The following is a 19907-nucleotide window of genomic DNA, read 5'->3' as shown; positions in this document are numbered from 1 at the left end:
AAGAATTAAATTAAAACATTCTCTAACACCATACACAAAAATAAACTCAAAATGGACTAAAGTCCAAAATGTAAGACTGGATACTATAAAACTCCTAGAGGAAAACATAGGCAGGACATTCTTTCACATAAATCGCAGCAGTATCTTTTTGGATCTGTCTCCTAGAGTAATGGAAATAAAAACAAAAATAAACAAATGGGACCTAATTAAACTTAAAAGCATTTGAACAGCAAAGGAAACCATAAACAAAATGAAGAGACAACCTACAGAATGGGAGAAAATATTTGCAAATGATGCAACTGACAAGGCATTAATCTCTAAGATATACAAACAGTTCATACAACTTGATAATAAAAAAACAAACAACTCAATCAAAAAATGGGCAGAAGATCTAAATAGACATCTCTCCAAAGAAGACATATGGATGGCCAAAAAGCACATGAAAAGATGCTCAACATTGCTAATCATTAGAGAAATGCAAATCAAAACTACAATGACTTATCACCTCACACTGGTCAGAATGGCCATCATAAAAAATCTACAAACAATAAATGCTGGAGAGGGTGTGGAGAAAAGGGAACCTCCTACACTGTTGGTGGGAATGTGAATTGGAACAACCACTATGGAGAACAGTATGGGGGTTCCTTAAAAAACTAAAAATAGAGCTACCATATGATCCAGCAATCCCACTCCTGGGCTTATATCCAGAGAAAACCATAATTTGAAAAGATACATGCACCCCAATGTTCGTTGCAGCACTATTTACAATAGCCAAGACATGGAAGCAACCAAAAAGTCCTTCGACAGATGAATGGATAAAGAAGATGTGGTATATATATATATAAATAATGGAATTGGAATATTACTCAACCATGAAAAGAATGAAACAATGTCATTTGCAGCAACGTGGATGGACCTACAGATTATCATACTAAACCGAGTAAGTCAGACAGAGAAAGAAATACCATATGATATCACTTATATGTGGAATCTAAAAAAAAAAAAAATACAAATGAACTTATTTCCAAAACAGAAAGATACTCACAGACATAGGAAACAAACTTACGGTTACCAAAAGGGAAAGGGGTTGGGGGAAGGGATAAACTAGGAGGTTAGGATTAACATATACATACTACTATATATAAAATAGATAACCAACAAGCATCTACTGTATAGCACAGGGAACTCTACTCAATATTTTGTAATAACCTGTAAGGGAAAAGAATCAGAAAAAGGATATATATTTATATATATGTGTGTTTGTGTATGTATGTATATATATATATAACCGAATTGCTGTGCTGTACACCTGAAATTAACATGATATTGTAAATCAACTGTACTTCAATAAAAAACTAAAGAAAATTTAAAAATAAAAATTTTAAAAAGACAATTCTGATTGAGGATTATACATAAGAATGGCAATCATGATAAATTGGTAAAAGTTAATGATTACTTTTTTCTTTGAAATACATTTTTTATTTAAAATACTTCATTTAAAAACTAACAATACATTCCAATTAAATAGTAAAACCAAATTTCAAAATTTATCTTAGACAACTGTCAAATTAACCTCTAAGAGAGCTAAATTGTTAAAACAATAGAGAAATGGAATTTCTAACAATAAAGAGTTAATTTTTTTTAAATTTAAAATAACTGAAGGATGTAGAATAGGCTCTGTAATCTACTTAGTTAGCCCTACAGTAAGTAAATGATTACTTTGAGCGATACCCAGTTTTTTCAGTTTTCCTAAAAGCTTGATAAATTATAACATAGTTTTAACGGCAATGTTAAACAATATAGCCAGTAGCACTATCATAATATCCAACATGTTTTGAGTCATTCCCATGTGCCTGAGGTGTTAAAAACACTGTTTAATTTATTCTTGATAATAACTATGTATATAACAAATAGGTAATATCATTGTTTTCATTTTACAGGTGAGGAACAAGATTCACAGATCAGAAGGAATTTGTTGAGGTTGTACAGTGTCCGAGGTTGTACAGTCACTAACAAGAGAGCTGGCACCTGAACTGAGCCACGGCCTGTCCTCTCAGAAACAATGCTCCAATGTCTCCCTGCTGGTGTTCAACTCGTCTCATTCAAGATGTAGTTCTGTTTCTCAAGAAAAGGAAACAATCATGCCCATTTTATGAAAAATCATCCTTATTCTATAAACTTGTTTCATAAGCTATTCAAGACCATCTCCCCCAGGCGAAGCTATCCAAACTAAACAGTAAAAGTTACTATTTGCAAGGGAATAGCCAGTTTTATAAGAGCAAGGATAATCAACCTATCACATTTCTCCTTGGAAAAATTTTCAAAATATTTCACCAAACCCGGACAGTTAAAATTTCATTCATTTTTTGTTAGATAGTAAAAAGTGACAGTGATAGTAAAAGTGACAGTGTTCTGAAAAGTTTTAAGAAATGGTTAAGGGCTTCCCTGGTGGCGCAGTGGTTCAGAATCTGCCTGCCAATGCAGGGGACATGGGTTCGAGCCCTGGTCTGGGAAGATTCCACATGCCGTGGAGCAACTAGGCCCGTGAGCCACAATTACTGAGCCTGCGCGTCTGGAGCCTGTGCTCCGCAACAAGAGAGGCCGCGATAGTGAGAGACCCGCGCACGGCGATGAAGAGTGGCCCCCACTTGCCGCAACTAGAGAAAGCCCTCGCACAGAAACGAAGACCCAACACAGTCAAAAATAAATAACTAAATAAAAAAAAATAAAAAAAAAAAGGTTAAATATCATTTTTGTTTATTCTCGTGTGCAGTTTACATTTAGGGCTCAGAACAATGTTGTGTGTAGTCTCTACAGTCCTTTTACAAAACTAACCCCATGCAGACCCAGATTCATCCCAAATTTTATTTGGGCCATTAGTTCATACTCCTCTTTTGATAATTCTCTTAGAAAATAATTTCTCTCTCTTGCACGCATTTCCCACCTCAGTAAGGACCAGTTGTAGCCATTAAAACAGCCCTCTGCACTTAGTCATGCTACTAACCACATGAATGACACTAGGAGTTTAAAATAAAGTATACTTTTAAAGAATGTAGGATTTAAAATTCTTTTGGCCCTCAGATTTGGTGTGCTCAGCATTGTGGTCTATGCAACACAAACTTATTAGCTGAGGAAATGAAGATATTTGAGCATTTCTTGTTTCCATTCTCTGAGGTTAAAATTAGAAAAAGAATTGCAATAACTCTGTAGGTACTATCAGATTAAAGTAAACACATGTCACTAATATGAAAACCAATTCAATACCTTAAGCAAAATAATGAAAGTAGAACAGGTCTTGAATTCACAATATGTTAGTTTTAAAGAGAAAGTATGATACAATAGAAAGAACATGAGCTTTGGGACACAAGCCTGGTTTGAGCTGAAAAAATCCTCACCTGAACACCTACTAATCTGTTATCTTAATGAGGTTACTTAACCTTTCCAAGCCTTAGCTTCCACATCTGCAAAATGGGATCCATACTATTTAACTTGCAGAATTTTTATGGAAATTAGAGATATTGCATGTAAAACAATAGCTAGTAAGTCACTTATCATTTTCGTTACTTGTGCCTCTTCAAAACTAATATGGTTAATGTCCAAAGACATAACCTGTTATGGACCTACTTTGCAAATTCTAAAATGCTAGCAATGATAGCAGCATAAGCTTGCCCTTGGCTGGAGTTTTAGCTGCTATTACATGAGACACATGATTAGGTCTAAAGTGTTTCTTTTGGGAGAAATATTTATGGCTGGGCTGCTTTCAAAATCCTTGGTTTCTCTCTCACTGGTAGCTTTTTCTAATTTTCCTAATTTCCAAAATATGTGAATCTTTGATAACTAACCGCCTGTTTCATGTGATGGTGAATATTTCCAAGAGGAAATTAACATTTCTATGAGCAAGAAAAAGTGAAAAATCTAGTTTAAATGTGTGGGCAAGTGGGCTATGTAAAATGGACCTCCAGAATCGGATAGACTGCCCACTCAGTCCCCCCGACACTGGTCCTGACCTCCTCACCTGCAGGGCTATCCACAGAATGTACATACAGCACAGGTAAGGAGAGGGAAATGCATGATCCTCACATGCAGTTCACATGCCAGTGAGCAGAAATGGGGGAGGTACGCATAAACAATTCCTGCTATCAAACTCACCTATCAAATTAAGTCATTAAATCATCCTCTATAAAGAAGAGCGTGCGAGGGAGTGGACAGAGACCAGGAGAATTCCACTGTTAAAGATCTCTCCACATTAAAGGAGACCATCAAGGGTAGGAAAGAAATACTCCCTCACCCAAAACTGACAAACGTACTAACCCCTGATTGGGACACGTATTTTAGTTAATGAACATAGATAAGTTACCAAAAAAAATTACCTATTCAACTCCAAAATTTGCAAGCTATGAGAAATAGAAATTTACTCAGTATGGTAGATGATTGACATGGTTAGAATTAACCATAACAATAATCACCATCATGACAATCACACTTCCAGACACTGAGTCAGGCGTTGACCTGTATCCTCTATCTATATTACTTAGTAAAATATCTCAGAGCAGGTATTATTTTTCTCATGTAATCTCTCATAGAGTTTAAATAATTCACATAAAAGCACACAACTTTTTAGTTTATAGTAGAGCCAGAATTTAAGAATAATCTGTCAAAACAAAGCCTGTGTTCTAAACATCAGGCATATATACAAGCTTTTTGTTGTAACAGTACAAACTCCTGTACCATTGTTCCACTTCTCCAGGATGAGATACAAAATGAGGTCACAAGCGTTCTGATGTTGAATTTATAAAAACTCTGCTTTATATGCCCAAACTGGCAGGAAGAACAATCTTTTGCTGAGTTCCTCTCCAAGGATTCATAAAACAACCCTCCTCCCCAATTAATCATTCGAACATATTCTTCTAGGGCTTATTACCTATTGCACTAAATCAGATGTACCCATTGTGACCATTCTCTGTCAGACCTGACATTTAGACCAGTGCCCCCTGCTGGCCTACCTCAGTTTCTCACAATGGAGCTCTAATACTTGTAAGGAGTAGGGCTGGTGTCATTGTTAAACCTAGGATAGTCCAGCAGTTTGGTGTGAGGCCCTTTCAGTGCAACTGCTGGTCTTGCAGTGTTCTCTCAGGTGCTAAGGAGGATACACCTCTCTTCAATGTTATGCTCAGCAACAAGTGTCCCATAGATCTAGCCCCAGAGTTATAGTCTTTATAACTTGGATTTTTACTTACTTATTTGCATGGTTCCTCCTTAGCACATTAGGTGGCCAGCAGGACAGCGGGTCAAAGCAGGTTCCACTGTAACCACCTAAGAGACCCTCAGCCTTCCAACTTTCAGTTCAGGCACCAGCCCAGTGTTCCTCTGTCTTATTCCTTTCTTCACCATACAACCTTGTTAAAAGACTCCTGATCTATTCAAAACTTTTTGATAACTTTTCACTTTACAACAAAGTACTTCAGGTCTTGACCCCTTCCTCTCCCAAAGACCTCTGTGCTCATAAAACAAAGCTTTGTAGCTTTTCACCAAGAACTACCAGCTCCCCATAGCAATGAGTGGGAAGAAAGGGCATCGGGTCACCTCTCCATGCTGATTTACTAAATATATTCAAATACACTCTCGCTATTAAAAAAAACTCTTTCCTTCACACTTCCTTTCATCTCCCTAATATGGCATAACTCCAAAGTGCACACCCTGTCTTACCTAAGCACAATCTACATAATTTTTTCTCAGATACCATATACATGGTATATATCATCAATGTATAAGTTTGTATTGATCCTCATCTTTCCATCTAGCTTGAGAAATAATATGTTTTCTCTAAAATTAATTCTATTATCCAGGTCCTACTCTTTCCTTACTGCTGAGGGAACTCATTTGCAAGCTACTTTCTCTAAGTGAAACTTCTAAGGCCAAGAATGGCTTCCTTCTCACAAAATCTAATATTTTTTCCTCAGTACCTGTTCTTCTGTTCTTCCTTATAATACACTAATGTCTGTTCTTGATCCTCCATCTTTTCTTGTGGCCTCAAACTTTGCCATTTGCGCTTATTTTTCTGTGCTATTTATTATTTCCATGAGAAACATCATCCACATTCACAGGTTGAATGATGCCTGATTCTCAAATCTCTATCTTAAGCTCCGATTTCTATGTGAAATTTGAGCCTTCCCCCCACCCCCAGCATCCATCTCACAACATGAATGCCCCAAACTATGAACCTACTATGTCTAAATTGGATTTACAATTCTGTCCCCATTCCACAGCCCAAACTGCTCATTTCAGAGATGGATATTAAAAATCCTAGATTTATTTTTGATTCTTATCTTCTTCTCATTCCTTATATCCAATCAGTCATCAAATTCTGAAAACATACCCATCAAAATGTCTAAGATGTGTCCTTTAATTTTAACCCAAACTCTCATAGCTTCTTGTCTGAGTTATTGCCGTGGCTTCTCAACTGGTCAAAGAAGGATCTCTTTCCTTCTATGTCCTGAATACTGTGTTCAGTTTACTTTTCTAATATATGACAGTCCTATTTTCAACAGTTATATTGTAAAATCAAATCAAATTTCTCATTCTGGCTTTTTAGTTTATGAAAAAGCAGTTTCACTTACTTCTCCAAACTTTCATTGTTTTGAAACATAAAATTCTCTCCAGTTATGTCTTCTCACCACTTCCCCCCAATTTTTGCCCAATATTCCCCTCCTACCACCATCGTACACAAACATCCCATGCTCAATGTTGTCTTCAAGTTTTTTATAACTGTTTTCTTCAGACTAAAATCACATATCAAAATCCAATCCAAAACAAATATCTCTGGCTTGAAACCATTTTCACCTCTATTGCTTTACTCTCTTCCTAGTTTGTTTAACAGTTGTTAGCCACACCTTAAACTTTATACCCATCCCAGGGATGGTTTATACCCTGAAAAAAATAAAACTGAGTGTTTCTTCTCGATTTAAAATATTTAGATAACTATCCACTTAGTTTGCAGTCTTCCCTATTTAAAATTATATTTTAGTTATTCAGATGAAATTATGAAAATTACTTCATTTAGGCACCATTAGGATTCATTCATCTCTCTTTAACTTGTTGATGCTAAAGCATTCTGCTTAACTATAATGGCAGTCACTGGGAAGAGGAAAAGCAAGGCACAAAATGAGATAGTATATAGTAAATACTTTGAATCATAAAGCTCAAAATCAATAAGGCTACATTTAAATACATAGGACCACAGAATTTTAGAGACTGAAGGGAAGGTAATCCAGCAGGAATTCCTTGAGCATGTGCTACGTGCAGTAGTCTAAAACTTTTAATGAGACACAGCCCTTGGCTTTGTGGAGTGGGTAGTTAAATAAGGGGATTTATTTTTTTTGCAATGACACATCATCAATATTTTAAAAATTATCTAAAACTTGAAATAAGTCAAGTAATGGTAGCATACCCTTTTAATGTCATACTGAAACATTTTTTAAAAAGGCCCAACCAAGGACTATTAGGTTATCTAGGCGAACGTATCTTTGTTTAAATTGCTATTTATATATGGATAAAAATTCAGTTATTGTGAAGCATAAAACAAAGAATGTTGCTGATATCCAGTTCTACAAGGATTAAGTCATTAGCCACAGCAGTCGCTGACCTACAGTACACCCGAAAGGAATTCAGGGTGGAGAGCAGGCTGACGCACTCTGTGCTTTGGGTAAACAGGCAAAATAGGCCCTCAGATACTTATATTTCAAAAAAAAAAAAACTACATGAACCCAGGTTCTTGCATCTCCCTATTAGAAAAAAAAAAATTCATTAACTCAAATCATTAACTAAGATATCTGCTCTTCTAACTAGCAGTAACCTTCTACTGCAATGTATGCTGGATGGCACATATTCCTTAGCCAAAATCACATAAATACTGGCCTCCCCCTACCTCTTCAGAGCAGTTTCTCAGAGCTATCTGAGAGGTTGTCTCCCAGGCTATAGTCCTCAGTAAGACACTTAAAACTCAACTTACAGCTCTTATATTGTGCATTTTTCTTTCAGTTGACACAAGTTACATGATTTCTGTTCAGTAGAAAAGATAATCTGAAAGGTTATAGTGTTATAGTCCCATAGGATATTAACAATTGTTTATAGCTAACTTAGCTACCTTATTTTAATTCAATCTTTAAATGCTTTTGTGATGAGCTATTTCAATGAACAAATACATGTTCATTCTCTATATGCATCAGTGAGAACTAAAACAAACATAATTTTCAGTCCTTTTGTTAAACACAAGGATTAGGCATACTTTTCTGACCCTATATTAAACAATGCTGAGACCAAGTTAAAAACAATTATCTGCCTGCTCAGTGAAATGTATTTGCTCTTATAAGCCAATGAAAAGAGCATATGTATTAAGACTAGTGTTATAGTTTGCTTATCAAGATTTGCTTCAAAACCTTGCTTTGCTATCATTACCAATACAAAGTTATTACATGTAAACTCTGCCCAGTCCCTCAAATCACCCTACTCAGAATCTAAAACCCTAAAAATATTCTTAATTTCCCCTATTTTGAGATCCCACTGTTGAATTCTTCAAAATATCACCAAGCAAAGAATCAATAAAGCTAAAGTTATTAGAACTCACTACAGTAAAGCAGAATACCATGTTAGCTGTGTCTCAGAAGAGAGAAGCCAGAGGGAGAGATTTATAGAGTTTTGGTTTCTGAGCTCAAGTGGTTTTAAGGTGGGTCTTTCAAGGTTTTCTAGGGAGAGGAATAAAATGGGAATGGGCAACGTTCCTAATAGTTTGGTGTTGGTGAATACAGTGAGATGAAGGTCTTGAAGTAAGTCTTCATAAGTAAATTGCTATTTGATAAATGAGCTATTTACCCAGATAAGCAGATTGTTATCTCAGATAAAAATGATTTACACGAATTTCCTAAAGCAAACAGTGAAAGTATTTACTGGTTTGCAATCTTATCTTTTCAGAGCAAATATTTATTGGAATGAAGTCAGGTTGGCACAGATCATTTAGTTCTTAGTGCTAATAGCTCTGTCTTGTTGCTGTAGATGGTCTCCTTTCTAAGACTCAGTCAAATTGGTATTCTCCCTAACAGCAATAGGTCTTTTGCCAGTTCAATACATTATTCTATTGGTTTCATGAGTTACACTATTATAGGAAAATATACTTTGACCCTTAGGTCAAGTTTAAATGGTCTAAGTTTAGATAAATGATCAACAATTGTTGAAAGAAAAGACATCTTATGAAATAAAATAAAATAAAAATATGCTATTAAAAATGAGGGAGCTATATATTTTTTTAATTTAGTTATCTAAAAATTTCATCCTTGAAATACTTCTACCATTTTAATGGCAAAGTTTAGCTCCTTCATACAGTTGACCCTTGAACAACCCAAGTTTGAACTGTGCAGGTCCAGTTACACATGAATTCAGTTACACATGAATTTTTTTCAATAACTGCATACTACAGTACTACATGTTCCACAGTTGGTTGACTCCATGGCTGTGAAACTGAAGATATGGAGGGCTGACTATAAAGTTATACTCAGACTTTAAACTGTGTGAGGGTTGGTGCCCTTAACCTCTGCATTGTTCAAGGATCAACTTTATATATATATATATATATATATATATATATATGGTATATGTCAGCAGCTTATAAAGAACATCCAGGGAATCCCATGAATATGTCATGAGAAAAGAGTTCCAAAGTTGTTATGGTTAATTTTACGTGTCATCCTGACTGGGCTGAGAGATGCCAGATAGCTGGTAAAACATTATTTTTGGGTATATCTGTGAGGGTGTTTTGGGAAGAGATCAGCATTTGAATCAGTAAACTGAGTAAAAAAAGACCTCCAGTCACCAACGCAGGTGGGCATCGTCCAATCCAATGAGAGGCTGAACAGAACAAAATGGCACAGGAAGGGCAAATTTGCTCTCTACTTGAGCAGAGCATCCACCTTCTCCTGCCCTCAGACGTTGGCACTCCTGGTTCTCAGGCCTTCAGATTTAGACCAGTATCTACACCATAGGCCCTCTGGTTCGTGGGCCCTGGGATACTCCACGATTATTTTTAATGATTCCCACTATTGGCTCCCCTAGTCCTCAAGCCTTTGGGTTTGGACTGGAGCAACATCACCAGCTTTCCTGCACCGCCAACTTGCAAAGAGCAGATGGTGGGACTTCTCAGGCTCCACATTCAGGTGAGCCAATCCCTCAGAATAAATTCATTGATTGACAGATATACAGACAGATATCTCCTACTGGTTCTGTTACTCTGGAGAACCCTGACTAATACAATTGTCAAACAAATTTGATAAATGATCATTCTGTTGTAGACCCAGAGTTCACATTAACATAGCAATAGAACTGAGAAGCTTTATATTAGAGGACAAGTTTAAATGTTACACAGAATTTCCAAAGTGTACTTCACCACAGAACTCTTTATTTTTATAACCTTTAACAGTCTACAGGACTGGGTTCAATATAACATTTGGTGGAAAATAAATGGTGATCTTCGATGTGTTCTTTTTTCTACTACACTGTGAGCTCAGAGGCATAGATACAAAGTTTCTATTACAAGCCATACACATAATACCTACTTAAATACTTCATGACAATTATAACTGTTTTAATAAGCAATTGACTCAGAACTTGGGATATTCTCTAAAGTTTGCAATAACACAATAAAGCCAAATATTTTATTTTTCATGATTTTCATCACTATTGATTTACTCTTGCTCACTTTTTTAAAATATAAAGTTCTGCTTACATTTTATGTGTACAATATTCAAGGGAGGGCTTCCCTGGTGGCGCAGTGGTTGAGAATCTGCCTGCCAATGCAGGGGACATGGGTTCGAGCCCTGGTCTGGGAAGATCCTACATGCCGCGGAGCAGCTGGGCCCGTGAGCCACAATTACTGAGCCTGCGCGTCTGGGGCCTGTGCTCCGCAACAAGAGAGGCCGCGATAGTGAGAGGCCCGTGCACCGCGATGAAGAGTGGCCCCCGCTTGCCACAACTCGAGAAAGCCCTCGCACAGAAACGAAGACCCAACACAGCCATAAATAAATAAATAAATAAATAAATAAATAAATAAATAAAAATTTAAAAAAAAGATTTAATAGCTATAAAAAAAAATTCAAGGGAGAACATTTCAGGGCCAATCATTTTTGAAAGTAAATAACTTGTTTGAAATAGTTATTAAAATGGCCTGTTTTTACTACTTGCTGTTGAATTATATCTTGCTAAAACTTCAGAACTAAAAACCATACGGTGCATTGAAAAATAAAACTCATGGCATTTTATTACAAATTATTATAATGAAAAAAATCAAGATGCTTTATAGTTTTTGGTAATCAACACCACACAATTATTTCTAACAAATCCCAATAATTTTAAAATAAAATTGGAATTGTAGTTCCCATTTGCTATTTCTTAGAACACCAAACCAGTAGGAATATTTCAAACTTTCTTTTGGAAATGATTTCAGATTTTAGAGATGCTGAGCCGTTAATATCTTTGCTTCACAATATGCCCAAACACGTTGTTTAAAAAATACCATAAATGAGGTACTCTGAATTATATATCGGAAAGCACAATGAGTTTTATTTATTGAAATAACTTCATACGGAGAAGGACAAGTAGCCTTTCCTGACATTTTGAATTTGAGAAATATTTTTAATAGGATCAGGTCTCTTTCTGTCTTTTTAGAGAGAGTTAATATTCTAATGCTTTACAAGTACCATGAATTGTATTCCAGTAGAAAAGGGTGAAAATAATAAACAAAAGGAACTAAAATCTTAGCAAAGGCTGCGGCAATTCCATAGGCCTTGATAGCACCACTTTCAGCACAAAAGTCAGATTTTCAGCTGAGGTTGCCAACGTCCTTGCAGAAGCCTCTGTGTAAATGCCAATAACATGGTTACCCATTTCTCAAAAGGACCTGTGGCTTGTCTTTCCAAGAAAGCAGTTGTGACAACACGAACAGCAAAGCAAGCTAGTTTACTTCCAGAGCCTTTCAGGAAACTACATGGAAAAAGAAAACACCCACACGTACACATACACACACACACACACACACACCACAGAGAACTTCCCTTCCCAGTATTTATCATGCCTTATGAACTTAGAATACAAATCAAATTTTCAAAGGAAAAAGACTCAAAAATTTTTAATTGTTCTAATTTTTCCTGTGTGTCATGCACATGGATAGCAGGGTGTGGATCTATTTCTAGCTTATCTCAAAGCCTCAAGGCACTCACTGAATTTTTTTCCAGTTGGTTGGTTTGCTTTTGCTTTTTGCCTTTTCCCATTTAAAAAATCTGGGCAGTGAACTAATAGAGGAGGAGATTTCACTGGAATTTGGATGAGGTTTTTCGAAAAGGAACATAGATACTTAAGAGTTTATAAAAGCTCAAACAGTGGCTATATCCCTCCAGGCAAAACAGGAACTCATAATTAGTCAACTGTTAATCAAGAAGGAAATTTCATTCTCTCAATCCCCTAAATGAGCTCTGTTTTCTTGCTTGCAAAGAAATGTGGAATGCAATGCCCAGAAAGGCAGCAAAGAATTTAGCATTTTCTTATTGGGACATGAGTTACTTTAGTGTGTCCTTTAAAACAATGGACCTGAAGCATTTTAAGAGCACTGTACTGAGTTAGAGCAAAGACCAAATGATATCAAATTGAGTAGAAAAATGACAGGAAGGTGTATAAATATGAAGTTGCTAAAAGCAGGGTGTTTTACAAGGAGTAGAGGATGTCTGTAAACACAGGTAGTGATGCAGCAAAACTTCTGCTTCTCGCTGGCCTTGCCTTGCACTCCCCATTTAAAATGGACTTTTAGAACAGAAAGTGGTAAATGTCATTGGCCACTTGCATGACACTGCAGCATCTCCAAATACAGTGTTGACTGAAAAAAAAAAAATGCTGAACCTAAAAGTGCGAGTTATGTTTTATTTGGGGAACTTACTGAGGACTATAGCCTGGGAGACAGCCTCTCAGAGAGCTCTAAGGGCTGTTCCAAAGAGGGAAGGGAGGAGCCATGATACATAGGATTTTTTGAAAGGGAAAGAAAAAAAAGAAAAAGAAAAAAAAACAAGTAGTTGAGCATCAAAAGATTACTGCTTATCACAAAAAACAGACATCTCAAGCTAATAATTTTAGTGCTTTTCTATGTATGGGAAGATGCAAGAGTCTGGGCTCATTGAAAGTATCCCTTTGATATGTATCTGAACTATCTAGGGCCAGTATCCTGTTTTTCTCCATCCTGAATTCCCCTCAGGGAGCATCATAGGGGGCAGCTGCAGCAGCTGAGGGCTTGATGGCAGGCAACATTCTTTGTTTACTGAAAAAGCAGGCAATACTTTTTTGTCCACACTAGGATCTCACAAACATAGAATTTTCTTACAATAATCTCCAAAAGGAGACCTGCCTTTTGTGTGCTAGCAAAATCAAGTCTGAATTCATGGCACCTAAAAGTCATTTAATCTGAAAGAAAAGACAGGCTACAGAAGAACAGTTTTTGAGTTTGCTTTAAAGATTAACTATTGCATAGTAAAAACTCATTTACCTTGCATAGTCAAAGATAAGATTTTCTCAAAAAGCAAATTTCACAAATAGTTTTCGAGCCAAGCTTTTAATTTTTCTTCACAATTTTAGCTGGAAATATAGCTAAAATGATTACACATTTCCTGTCTTACTAAACAAATAAACCTAACAACATTTGTTGTAGCTAAAATTCATTATTAAAAGCAGCAGTTATGGGGCTTCCCTGGTGGCACAATGGTTAAGAATCTGCCTGCCAATGCAGGGGACACGGGTTCGATTCCTGGTCTGGGAAGATCCCACATGCCATGGAGCAACTAAGCCCGTGGGCCACAACTACTGAGCCTGAGCTCTAGAGCCCGTGAGCCACAACTACTGAGCCTGCATGCCACAACTAGTGAAGTCCGTGTACCTAGAGCCCATGCTCCGCAGCAAGACAAACCACCACAATGAGAAGCCCATGCACCAGAGTAGCCCCTGCTCGTCACAACTAGAGAAAGCCTGCGTGCAGCAACAAAGACCCAACGTGGCCAAAAATAAATAAATAAATAAATTTATTTCTTAAAAAAGCAGCAGTTATAATATAGCTGCTGAAAAAAATATTGCTACTGAAAAAAAATACTACTACACTTGAGATAGGCAAGATCTTTACGCCTAAACTAAATGGGTCAAGATTGACTTCTTTTTCTTTATTGTGACTATTTTAATCGTTTTCTCTTCCTTTTGTCAGTCTGTTTGCTCTCGCTTACTGCTCTCACTCTGTCTCCTTTCCTTTTCTTCCCCCTGAGCTTTTCCCTTCTAATCTGCATCTGATCAAAGCTGTCATAATGCTGTCTGTATTTAAGAAAACACCATCTGCAGCACCATGGATGGACCTAGAGATTATCATAAGTGAAGTAAGTCAGACAGAGAAAGACAAAAACCTTAAAATGGGACCACTGTTTCAATATACGCCACAAACATTCCATGTGGTAACTCAAGGAGATGCAACAATTCCTTCCTTGTGCCCAAGTACCCAGATCTACAAATACCCAGGAGGCCAACTGTAATAACACGTCAGTGCAGGTGGTGGTGTTTATTAAGACATCACATGGAAAACAGATGGTTACAACCTAATCTCCCATGACTGCTCCACATGGCCTTGGCATCACCAGCTACATGGTGTCATTAATCTTACTTTGTGAACCAACTGCAGAGCACCCCATTTCTGGGACACTTACTTATTCAGTGAATTTTTCAGTTTCTTAGAAGAAAACCACAATCATATTCAATCGATAATGAAAAAACTTGAGGCTTAGAGATACCTGTGTTATATCAGAGTCAAGAATTGAGAAAGACTGTTGTATCTTTATAATTCAATTGGGCAGGCATCAATCGGGCAAATTTTTAAAAGTCCAATCAGAGATGGTTCTCAAAATTAGAGAGAAGGAATGACTTAGGTCCCCATATCTGGAGACTTATTAATCTCACTAATTTTTTCCTGATCCTTTATTAGAGAAAACCGGTTTACCTGGCATATAGGAAGTACCCACAAACACTTATCGAATGAATGAGTTATATGTTGATATTTTTTCAAAATTTTAAGAAGCTGCGTTTTCACTTGGGGAGTGCCAATGATTTGCTAACAACCAGAGACTGAGACCTCGATACTCTTTATCTACCAACATAAAGGTCTGGTGCTCTGGTATTGCCATGCTAGGGCTTAGTTCCATTATGAAATAAACAATCACAAGCATCACTGACAGAGCAAGTCCATTTACCTTAATTGGCTTTGCTCTGGCAACTCTTTAAATCTCCCTCTAAGCAGTTTTAAATTTATTCTTTCTAAATCCTGGTAGGGTTAGGATACAGTGATTAGAGGGCACTCTCTCCAGCAAGCAAGACTTCTATGCTTCCCGACTTGACTCAGCTGCCGTTCCAAGGAGTAAAAATGAAAAGGAGCCCAGGGGAATGCTGAGCTGAGTCTCTTGCTCCAAAGTGTATGCAAATCATTCATCAAGGTACAAATTAAAACAAAGTTAATTGATTTCCATTTCTGTCATTATTTATTAACCCTTAAACATTCGTCGAGTGTTTCACCAGCTATTCATAATCTAGATCTTCTAGATCAAGCCCGTTTCTCCTAGCACATACTTGCTCCTTGATTTTTGGCTTCCTACATATTAGACAAGAGGAAGGAAACAGGAAAACTGAATCCAACTCCTTTTCTTCTAAACTAAGGATCCTGTTCTTCCATAGAATCCTGCTTCAAAATGTCTCTTGACTCTTAAGACTTCTTTTTCTTCTAAAAAAGAAATAAATATCTCATGCTTATTTTGTTAAACAATTGGAGCAGATGGTACATATTATGCAGAGACCAACCATCATTCAGATGGGAAAAATTTAATTTTTGCATACCAAATTGAAAATTAATGTATTTAGTTAATAAAGAGGAATGGTCTGTGTTTCAAGTACATAATTAGGAAAGATACGTTTTTCTCAAAAACAACCTAAGACAACCCCCTTTGCCTCTTCTAGGTTAGATTATCCTCTGATGGTAAAGAAGAGGGTCACAGGAGAGCTTAAAACGGTAATTGAATAGTCAAATAACTTTAATCCCTACGAGATATATCCTCCCTCTTTACTCAGGTCTAAAGGAGAGAAACTTTAAGATTTATTCAGTTATATATAAAAAAGTCTTACTTTCAGGTACATTTATCTTTCCCGTTCCAGAAACAAGGAGTGAGGCCCATAGGAAAAGGGCATTGACCTTTGGTAAAGAGTTATATGCAGTGAACAGTAATCAGTGACTTATGCTTGAGTAAACATCCCAGCCATCAGCTTAGAATTATTTGCAACTGCCCATATTTTGCTCATCCAGTCATTATTCTGTATTCTCTGTCTCCAAGAGTCATTTTAATCACATGGTGTGACGATGCTAAGGCTAGTTTAAGACCTTTAGAGACCCTAAATACTGTTCAGAGAACACAGCTCATACACATTTAAACAATGACTAGTACCGAACCATAAAATAAGTCTTAGAAATTGCAACAAGTTTCTGATTTTTCCCAGTTACTTTGTTTTTTAAAATATCATATATAAAATTATTTTGAGAACAGATGTGGTGTTTTTGTTTGCTGAGCCCTACACACAACCTTGACCTGCCTCTTGGGTGTCTCAGAGTGACAATGTCTCAAACATTAACACTGCAGTAGAACCAGACCCTAGCAGTTAATCTATATCTCATCTTTCCCCATCTTCTTGAATATTTTAATTAGCAATCATTTTAACAGAAACATTTGAATTACCTAATATAAGCATACTTTGCCATTCAGATGGAAAGGAACTGTGTGTCACTAAATAATGACTGTTCCATACACACCACACATACTGCTTCCCCTAGGCCATTCTGTCACTCCACTGCTGCTTTGGAAACCAGTAAAGAGGAGGCAAGAGTGAGCCTCTGGTTGCTTTAATCACAACAGAGTACTAGGCTTTCCATATCAGCAATTCTCCTGACGCCAGCAGCATGGGCAATGGTGACACTCCCCACATAGGTGTATCCCTGGAATCTCTCGAAAACAAGTGGCAGGTGAGGTACTGTCCACCTTCCTACAGCAAAAACTCCCTGCTGCTGCGTTAATTTGGTATGTAGAATCACAGAATATAATTTTCAGGCAGGACCTGAAAGTTCATCTAGTCCAACCCACATATTTATTTTTGCATAAAATTTATTTTATTGTTCAAGGAATACAATTATACAAGGATTAAAAACATCATCAGCAAAATGAAGAAACGTAAGGCTGCCCTAAATTTCACCTCCTAGGTATATTTCCTTTTAACATTTTAACAATCTGGAGAATATCCCTTGGTAATAGTGACTATATGACCATCCATCCATCCGAGCGACTACCTCAACAGTAGTATCCAAGAGTAACAGCTCACTGAGAGAATGACCAGAAGGAGGGAATTGTTAAAATAAAATAAAAAGGAGAACAGGCTTGAAGACTCCTGAGCAGACAAAACCAGTTATGCCACATAAGCAAAATTTAATCTTGCGTATTCCATGAATGTAAGTGAAATTTAACTTAGGTTATTTCTTATAAATGCCTCATATAGTCATAAATAAAACCTAAGTTGTCTTCTTAACATGGTACAAGATAATCTCTTTTAACCAATTCTCTTCTGTCTCGAAACCCCCATTGTAATAATCAATCACTGTAAAGGTTAAACAACTTCCTCATTCTTTCTTTATAAGACACCTTATAATATCATGCCTCTGAGCTTCATACCACTTTCAGGTTTGAAGTCTCCCTGTTCACCAGCAATATGTTTCTCACCCAACAAAATATTCATATCATGTGAAACTCTTAATTTTCTTTTGGACATGGTGTGCATGTGTGTATGCATATGTGTGTATATGTGTGTGTGTATATATACACACATATATAAATATATACATATATAATACAGTTTATATATTAAAAATAGTTTGTATATATAATACAGTTTATAATACAGTTTATATATATAATGCTTTTCCCCAAAATGGGATAATATTATATACACAATCTTTTAACCCACTTAATCCCAGATCTGCCACTTACTAGCTGTGTGTTAAATTACCTAATCTCTCTGTATTTTAATTTCTTCATCTATAAAATGGGAAGTGAAAAAATAGTCCTTATCTCATAGGGTTATTATAAGAATTAAATGAATTGATGTATGTGAATCGCTTAAAACAGTAACCAATAAATGTTAGTGATTATTATTCTACAATTCATTAAACCCTTCCTTATTGGTCATATAAGCTATAGCCAGTCACTCCCTTCACTGTGCCACATGAAAATTCTAAATTGAGAGAGGTTAATTGCCTCGACAACTTGGGCAGCATCTGGCAGAATCAGGATGCCAGGACTTGTCCCAGTACTGGCCTCTTCCTATAGCTAACAGAACAGCCTCCTAACAAGAACTAACATGCAGAGTGCTTCCTAGATGCAAGGTCCTATGCTGGGAACTTTACATCCATTAATTCATGCAATCCTGGCAAATAACCTTAAAAAGGCAATTGCTGTTACAATTCTAATCTTATCCATGAAGAAACTGGGACACAAGGAAATTACAGGTTACCAAATTTTCCCAAGGTGTCACAACTAGCAAGTAGTAGAGCCACCACATGTGAATTTAGATCTTCTAGCTCCAAAGCCCTTGCCTTGAAACACTATCCTATGCCATATCACATGAGAATTTCTACAGAATAAAGATGATGCACCCATAAATCTGTAAAGGTCAATAAGATTAAAAAGGTAATTAGGATAGCATATTTCCCTAATGACCTAACTCATTATGAAGGAACTTAAACACCACAAAGAATTCAATGGCCTGACTTTCAAAGATGGAACTCAATTCACCGCGGGTACTTATATTCCTACTCTCTGCCTCACAGTTTCTCAGGCATATTAACAGCACGAAAATCCACCTCTGTGCCCATATCTCACCCAGTTCACCTTCTATTTTTCTTGTAAAAAAATTCAGTTGCTTTCAGTTGGGTTTTGAAAACTGCTTCAGTAACAAGAGTAGAAATTTAGGATCTCAGGTTCTTCTCAAATGGCTAGGGAGGGATTAATGTATTTGCCAGGTTTAAGCTTGCTGGGTCCTCTGGAGGCTGTGGGATACATTTTCAACAATGTAGGAAAGAGCAGGCATGCTAAAAATTGTTTAATAGATTTGTTTATAAGCCAGGACAGAAGGTCATATTTCCCCTTTTGAATAGGAAAAAATCCCAGGCAATCTTTTGTATTGAAATATGAAATTATTCCATCCTTTCAATCCTTTGCTGCTTTCATATATTGCTCACTTGTATTTCATAGTGAGTCATGCCTGTAGCAATCTAAGGCTTGTCTTGCTTCGTTGTAACCACCTGCCTTCTCATCAGCTCACTTGATGAAAACTTCAAGTCAAACTACAATAAATGTATTTACTGATTTTTGTGTCCAGACAAAAGCCTTCAAACGACTGTTGGAAAACTACAGCCACATATTTCACCCATTAAAAAAAGAAATCCAAAATCTGAACACTCAAAGGGAAAACTGGCCATTTTCATATAGAATTCTACATGTTCATTTCACAGGCCAGTTACAAAAAGTTTGCATAATATTTTACCTTCATACACAGATAGATGCTTCACTTATTTAGGTGAATATATGTTTTTGCCCAAGGGAGCTCCTGATAGATAATGGCAATATCCTATAGAACACTGTGGGTAAACAATGATAAATCCAAGGAAGCAAACTGAACAATAAGGATTTGTAAAATAAATAAAATAACTACTTACCATCTAATACATAGATTTGCCCAATTAACTCTAGAATCCACTAGCAATA

At 36.6% G+C, this 19907-nt stretch overlaps 1 protein-coding gene and 1 long non-coding RNA gene across 2 annotated transcripts in view; one reads left to right on the top strand and one right to left on the bottom strand.

Moving 5' to 3' along the window:
- BANK1 (B cell scaffold protein with ankyrin repeats 1) overlaps positions 1–19907 on the bottom strand; it is a 498899-nt gene that overhangs the window by 454399 nt on the left and 24593 nt on the right. The gene's annotated exons all lie outside the window — the stretch shown is intronic.
- Positions 864–11561, top strand: LOC309661093. Its single transcript, XR_014263856.1, has 3 exons — positions 864–2432; positions 2740–10808; positions 11157–11561. It is a non-coding gene; the product is annotated as an uncharacterized lncRNA (long non-coding RNA).

The sequence above is a fragment of the Balaenoptera physalus genome (genome assembly GCF_965194825.1).
Source record: "Balaenoptera physalus genome assembly, chromosome: 5".
Lineage (NCBI taxonomy): Eukaryota > Metazoa > Chordata > Mammalia > Artiodactyla > Balaenopteridae > Balaenoptera > Balaenoptera physalus.
This window is presented reverse-complemented; position numbering and strand designations above follow the sequence as displayed.